This window comes from Phytophthora infestans, genomic scaffold, assembly GCF_000142945.1.
Source record: "Phytophthora infestans T30-4 supercont1.37 genomic scaffold, whole genome shotgun sequence".
NCBI lineage: Eukaryota > Oomycota > Peronosporomycetes > Peronosporales > Peronosporaceae > Phytophthora > Phytophthora infestans.
Window position 1 is genome coordinate 469603 of NW_003303722.1, and position 7402 is coordinate 477004.

A 7402-nucleotide genomic window follows, 5' to 3' on the forward strand; every position below is an offset into this window, starting at 1 on the left:
CGTCGCCGACCCTCTTGCACGTCGCACAGGCCATATCGGACTCTGCTAGATGACATCCATACCGCGCGAAGGTGAGCCAGACCGCGGTGGCCTGTTCGGCATCCCAATGGTCGACGGATTAAAACGACGCATGCAGAGTCCAGCTGACGCGACAGAGAGTATGGTGCGCCAACGTCAGCCTCGCAAAGCTAGCGGCAACAAAAGTGTGGTACGAGAGGCAGAAGAGCCAAGAAGATATCAGAGGAGGGGATCGAACCCTCGATCTCGAGCGTGTGAAGCTCGCGTCCCTAACCACTAGGAGACGACACTGACACGTTCAACATGCATACACCATCAGACAGACAGAAAAAACAACTTTCCAGCCCCCCCCATTCCTTAGGGGGGGACCCCGCCCCTTTGAGTTTGGGCCTCACCCGCTTTCCCTTGGGCCCCCGCGCCGCCAACACACTTCGAACCCATTCAAATTTTCTTTTTTGGTTCAATCCCCCCCCGCCCTTGCGTTCCGAGAATGGACACCCGACTGAACGGCCCAGCGTCTCGCCTGTCGCTTACTCCGTCAGCTACACATGCTGCACAGAGCTTATATGGACGTCGCCGACCCTCTTGCACGTCGCACAGGCCATATCGGACTCTGCTAGATGACATCCATACCGCGCGAAGGTGAGCCAGACTGCGGTGGCCTGTTCGGCATCCCAATGGTCGACGGATTAAAACGACGCATGCAGAGTCCAGCTGACGCGACAGAGAGTATGGTGCGCCAACGTCAGCCTCGCAAAGCTAGCGGCAACAAAAGTGTGGTACGAGAGGCAAAAGAGCCAAGAAGATATCAGAGGAGGGGATCGAACTCTCGATCTCGAGCGTGTGAAGCTCGCGTCCTTACCACTAGACGACACTGACACGTTCAACATACATACACCATCAGACAGACAGAAACCAACATTACAGCACCACCAATCACTAGCGCGACCACGCACTTACACTACGCGTACACGCATCCCTTGCCCGCCGCACGCACACATCAGACCACTCAAATTCATACTACGTCAATCACCACCGCCCTACGGTCCGAGAATGGACACCCGACTGAACGGCCCAGCGTCTCGCCTGTCGCTTACTCCGTCAGCTACACACGCTGCACAGAGATTATATGGACGTCGCCGACCCTCTTGCACGTCGCACAGGCCATATCGGACTCTGCTAGATGACATCCATACCGCGCGAAGGTGAGCCAGACCGCGGTGGCCTGTTCGGCATCCCAATGGTCGACGGATTAAAACGACGCATGCAGAGTCCAGCTGACGCGACAAAGAGTATGGTGCGCCAACGTCAGCCTCGCAAAGCTAGCGGCAACAAAAGTGTGGTACGAGAGGCAAAAGAGCCAAGAAGATATCAGAGGAGGGGATCGAACCCTCGATCTCGAGCGTGTGAAGCTCTCTCCCTCAAAGTCCCTCCCCCCCCGGTCTCAAACCCTACAAGAAACTGCGACAGTCTCCCAATTAATTTACCCCCTCGGAGCCAGACAAAAAAACAACTTTAAGACCACCCCACACATTAAGCGCACACTCTTTCAAATACCCTACACCCCCCTTGCCGCGCAGCCACTCGACATCAATCTATACTCATCACACGCCTAGGTCGAAAGGACCCCGATGAACGCCCAGCGTCTCGCCTGTCGCTTACTCCGTCAGCTACACACGCTGCACAGAGCTTATATGGACGTCGCCGACCCTCTTGCACGTCGCACAGGCCATATCGGACTCTGCTAGATGACATCCATACCGCGCGAAGGTGAGCCAGACCGCGGTGGCCTGTTCGGCATCCCAATGGTCGACGGATTAAAACGACGCATGCAGAGTCCAGCTGACGCGACAAAGAGTATGGTGCGCCAACGTCAGCCTCGCAAAGCTAGCGGCAACAAAAGTGTGGTACGAGAGGCAAAAGAGCCAAGAAGATATCAGAGGAGGGGATCGAACCCTCGATCTCGAGCGTGTGAAGCTCGCGTCCTAACCACTAGACGACACTGACACGTTCAACATACATACACCATCAGACAGACAGAAAACAACATTACAGTACCACCAATCACTAGCGCGACCACGCACTTAGACTACGCGTACACGCCTCCCTTGCCCGCCGCACGCACACATCAGACCACTCAAATTCATACTACGTCAATCACCACCGCCCTACGGTCCGAGAATGGACACCCGACTGAACGGCCCAGCGTCTCGCTTGTCGCTTACTCCGTCGGCTACACATGCTGCACAGAGCTTATATGGACGTCGCAGACCCTCTTGCACGTCGCACAGGCCATATCGGACTCTGCTAGATGACATCCATACCGCGCGAAGGTGAGCCAGACCGCGGTGGCCTGTTCGGCATCCCAATGGTCGACGAATTAAAACGACGCATGCAGAGTCCAGCTGACGCGACAGAGAGTATGGTGCGCCAACGTCAGCCTCGCAAAGCTAGCGGCAACAAAAGTGTGGTACGAGAGGCAAAAGAGCCAAGAAGATATCAGAGGAGGGGATCGAACCCTCGATCTCGGCGTGTGAAGCTCGCGTCCTAACCACTAGACGACACTGACACGTTCAACATACATACACCATCAGACAGACAGAAAAACAACATTAAAGTACCACCAATCACTAGCGCGACCACGCACTTAGACTACGCGTACACGCCTCCCTTGCCCGCCGCACGCACACATCAGACCACTCAAATTCATACTACGTCAATCACCACCGCCCTACGGTCCGAGAATGGACACCCGACTGAACGGCCCAGCGTCTCGCCTGTCGCTTACTCCGTCAGCTACACATGCTGCACAGAGCTTATATGGACGTCGCCGACCCTCTTGCACGTCGCACAGGCCATATCGGACTCTGCTAGATGACATCCATACCGCGCGAAGGTGAGCCAGACCGCGGTGGCCTGTTCGGCATCCCAATGGTCGACGGATTAAAACGACGCATGCAGAGTCCAGCTGACGCGACAGAGAGTATGGTGCGCCAACGTCAGCCTCGCAAAGCTAGCGGCAACAAAAGTGTGGTACGAGAGGCAAAAGAGCCAAGAAGATATCAGAGGAGGGGATCGAACCCTCGATCTCGAGCGTGTGAAGCTCGCGTCCTAACCACTAGACGACACTGACACGTTCAACATACATACACCATCAGACAGACAGAAAAACAACATTACAGCACCACCAATCACTAGCGCGACCACGCACTTAGACTACGCGTACACGCCTCCCTTGCCCGCCGCACGCACACATCAGACCACTCAAATTCATACTACGTCAATCACCACCGCCCTACGGTCCGAGAATGGACACCCGACTGAACGGCCCAGCGTCTCGCCTGTCGCTTACTCCGTCAGCTACACACGCTGCACAGAGCTTATATGGACGTCGCCGACCCTCTTGCACGTCGCACAGGCCATATCGGACTCTGCTAGATGACATCCATACCGCGCGAAGGTGAGCCAGACCGCGGTGGCCTGTTCGGCATCCCAATGGTCGACGGATTAAAACGACGCATGCAGAGTCCAGCTGACGCGACAGAGAGTATGGTGCGCCAACGTCAGCCTCGCAAAGCTAGCGGCAACAAAAGTGTGGTACGAGAGGCAAAAGAGCCAAGAAGATATCAGAGGAGGGGATCGAACCCTCGATCTCGAGCGTGTGAAGCTCGCGTCCTAACCACTAGACGACACTGACACGTTCAACATACATACACCATCAGACAGACAGAAAAACAACATTACAGCACCACCAATCACTAGCGCGACCACGCACTTAGACTACGCGTACACGCCTCCCTTGCCCGCCGCACGCACACATCAGACCACTCAAATTCATACTACGTCAATCACCACCGCCCTACGGTCCGAGAATGGACACCCGACTGAACGGCCCAGCGTCTCGCCTGTCGCTTACTCCGTCAGCTACACACGCTGCACAGAGCTTATATGGACGTCGCCGACCCTCTTGCACGTCGCACAGGCCATATCGGACTCTGCTAGATGACATCCATACCGCGCGAAGGTGAGCCAGACCGCGGTGGCCTGTTCGGCATCCCAATGGTCGACGGATTAAAACGACGCATGCAGAGTCCAGCTGACGCGACAGAGAGTATGGTGCGCCAACGTCAGCCTCGCAAAGCTAGCGGCAACAAAAGTGTGGTACGAGAGGCAAAAGAGCCAAGAAGATATCAGAGGAGGGGATCGAACCCTCGATCTCGAGCGTGTGAAGCTCGCGTCCTAACCACTAGACGACACTGACACGTTCAACATACATACACCATCAGACAGACAGAAACCAACATTACAGTACCACCAATCACTAGCGCGACCACGCACTTAGACTACGCGTACACGCCTCCCTTGCCCGCTGCACGCACACATCAGACCACTCAAATTCATACTACGTCAATCACCACCGCCCTACGGTCCGAGAATGGACACCCGACTGAACGGCCCAGCGTCTCGCCTGTCGCTTACTCCGTCAGCTACACACGCTGCACAGAGCTTATATGGACGTCGCCGACCCTCTTGCACGTCGCACAGGCCATATCGGACTCTGCTAGATGACATCCATACCGCGCGAAGGTGAGCCAGACCGCGGTGGCCTGTTCGGCATCCCAATGGTCGACGGATTAAAACGACGCATGCAGAGTCCAGCTGACGCGACAGAGAGTATGGTGCGCCAACGTCAGCCTCGCAAAGCTAGCGGCAACAAACGTGTGGTACGAGAGGCAAAAGAGCCAAGAAGATATCAGAGGAGGGAATCGAACCCTCGATCTCGAGCGTGTGAAGCTCGCGTTCTAACCACTAGACGACACTGACACGTTCAACATACATACACCATCAGACAGACAGAAAAACAACATTACAGCACCACCAACCACTAGCGCGACCACGCACTTAGACTACGCGTACACGCCTCCCTTGCCCGCCGCACGCACACATCAGACCACTCAAATTCATACTACGTCAATCACCACCGCCCTACGGTCCGAGAATGGACACCCGACTGAACGGCCCAGCGTCTCGCCTGTCGCTTACTCCGTCAGCTACACATGCTGCACAGAGCTTATATGGACGTCGCCGACCATCTTGCACGTCGCACAGGCCATATCGGACTCTGCTAGATGACATCCATACCGCGCGAAGGTGAGCCAGACCGCGGTGGCCTGTTCGGCATCCCAATGGTCGACGGATTAAAACGACGCATGCAGAGTCCAGCTGACGCGACAGAGAGTATGGTGCGCCAACGTCAGCCTCGCAAAGCTAGCGGCAACAAAAGTGTGGTACGAGAGGCAAAAGAGCCAAGAAGATATCAGAGGAGGGGATCGAACCCTCGATCTCGAGCGTGTGAAGCTCGCGTCCTAACCACTAGACGACACTGACACGTTCAACGTACATACACCATCAGACAGACAGAAAACAACATTACAGCACCACCAATCACTAGCGCGACCACGCACTTAGACTACGCGTACACGCCTCCCTTGCCCGCCGCACGCACACATCAGACCACTCAAATTCATACTACGTCAATCACCACCGCCCTACGGTCCGAGAATGGACACCCGACTGAACGGCCCAGCGTCTCACCTGTCGCTTACTCCGTCAGCTACACATGCTGCACAGAGCTTATATGGACGTCGCCGACCCTCTTGCACGTCGCACAGGCCATATCGGACTCTGCTAGATGACATCCATACCGCGCGAAGGTGAGCCAGACCGCGGTGGCCTGTTCGGCATCCCAATGGTCGACGGATTAAAACGACGCATGCAGAGTCCAGCTGACGCGACAGAGAGTATGGTGCGCCAACGTCAGCCTCGCAAAGCTAGCGGCAACAAAAGTGTGGTACGAGAGGCAAAAGAGCCAAGAAGATATCAGAGGAGGGGATCGAACCCTCGATCTCGAGCGTGTGAAGCTCGCGTCCTAACCACTAGACGACACTGACACGTTCAACATACATACACCATCAGACAGACAGAAACCAACATTACAGTACCACCAATCACTAGCGCGACCACGCACTTAGACTACGCGTACACGCCTCCCTTGCCCGCCGCACGCACACATCAGACCACTCAAATTCATACTACGTCAATCACCACCGCCCTACGGTCCGAGAATGGACACCCGACTGAACGGCCCAGCGTCTCACCTGTCGCTTACTCCGTCAGCTACACATGCTGCACAGAGCTTATATGGACGTCGCCGACCCTCTTGCACGTCGCACAGGCCATATCGGACTCTGCTAGATGACATACATACCGCGCGAAGGTGAGCCAGGCCGCGGTGGCCTGTTCGGCATCCCAATGGTCGACGGATTAAAACGACGCATGCAGAGTCCAGCTGACGCGACAGAGAGTATGGTGCGCCAACGTCAGCCTCGCAAAGCTAGCGGCAACAAAAGTGTGGTACGAGAGGCAAAAGAGCCAAGAAGATATCAGAGGAGGGGATCGAACCCTCGATCTCGAGCGTGTGAAGCTCGCGTCCTAACCACTAGACGACACTGACACGTTCAACATACATACACCATCAGACAGACAGAAAACAACAGTACAGTACTACCAATCACTAGCGCGACCACGCACTTAGACTACGCGTACACGCCTCCCTTGCCCGCCGCACGCACACATCAGACCACTCAAATTCATACTACGTCAATCACCACCGCCCTACGGTCCGAGAATGGACACCCGACTGAACGGCCCAGCGTCTCGCCTGTCGCTTACTCCGTCAGCTACACATGCTGCACAGAGCTTATATGGACGTCGCCGACCCTCTTGCACGTCGCACAGGCCATATCGGACTCTGCTAGATGACATCCATACCGCGCGAAGGTGAGCCAGACCGCGGTGGCCTGTTCGGCATCCCAATGGTCGACGGATTAAAACGACGCATGCAGAGTCCAGCTGACGCGACAGAGAGTATGGTGCGCCAACGTCAGCCTCGCAAAGCTAGCGGCAACAAAAGTGTGGTACGAGAGGCAAAAGAGCCAAGAAGATATCAGAGGAGGGGATCGAACCCTCGATCTCGAGCGTGTGAAGCTCGCGTCCTAACCACTAGACGACACTGACACGTTCAACATACATACACCATCAGACAGACAGAAAAACAATATTACAGCACCACCAATCACTAGCGCGACCACGCACTTAGACTACGCGTACACGCCTCCCTTGCCCGCCGCACGCACACATCAGACCACTCAAATTCATACTACGTCAATCACCACCGCCCTACGGTCCGAGAATGGACACCCGACTAAACGGCCCAGCGTCTCGCCTGTCGCTTACTCCGTCAGCTACACACGCTGCACAGAGCTTATATGGACGTCGCCGACCCTCTTGCACGTCGCACAGGCCATATCGGACTCTGCTAGAT

General features: G+C 55.7%; 1 non-coding gene across 1 annotated transcript; it reads right to left on the reverse strand.

The window, feature by feature from the left end:
• Positions 1-235: 235 nt before the first annotated feature.
• Positions 236-312, reverse strand: PITG_28475. The gene has a single exon. It is a non-coding gene; the product is annotated as a tRNA-Val (tRNA).
• Positions 313-7402: the final 7090 nt, after the last annotated feature.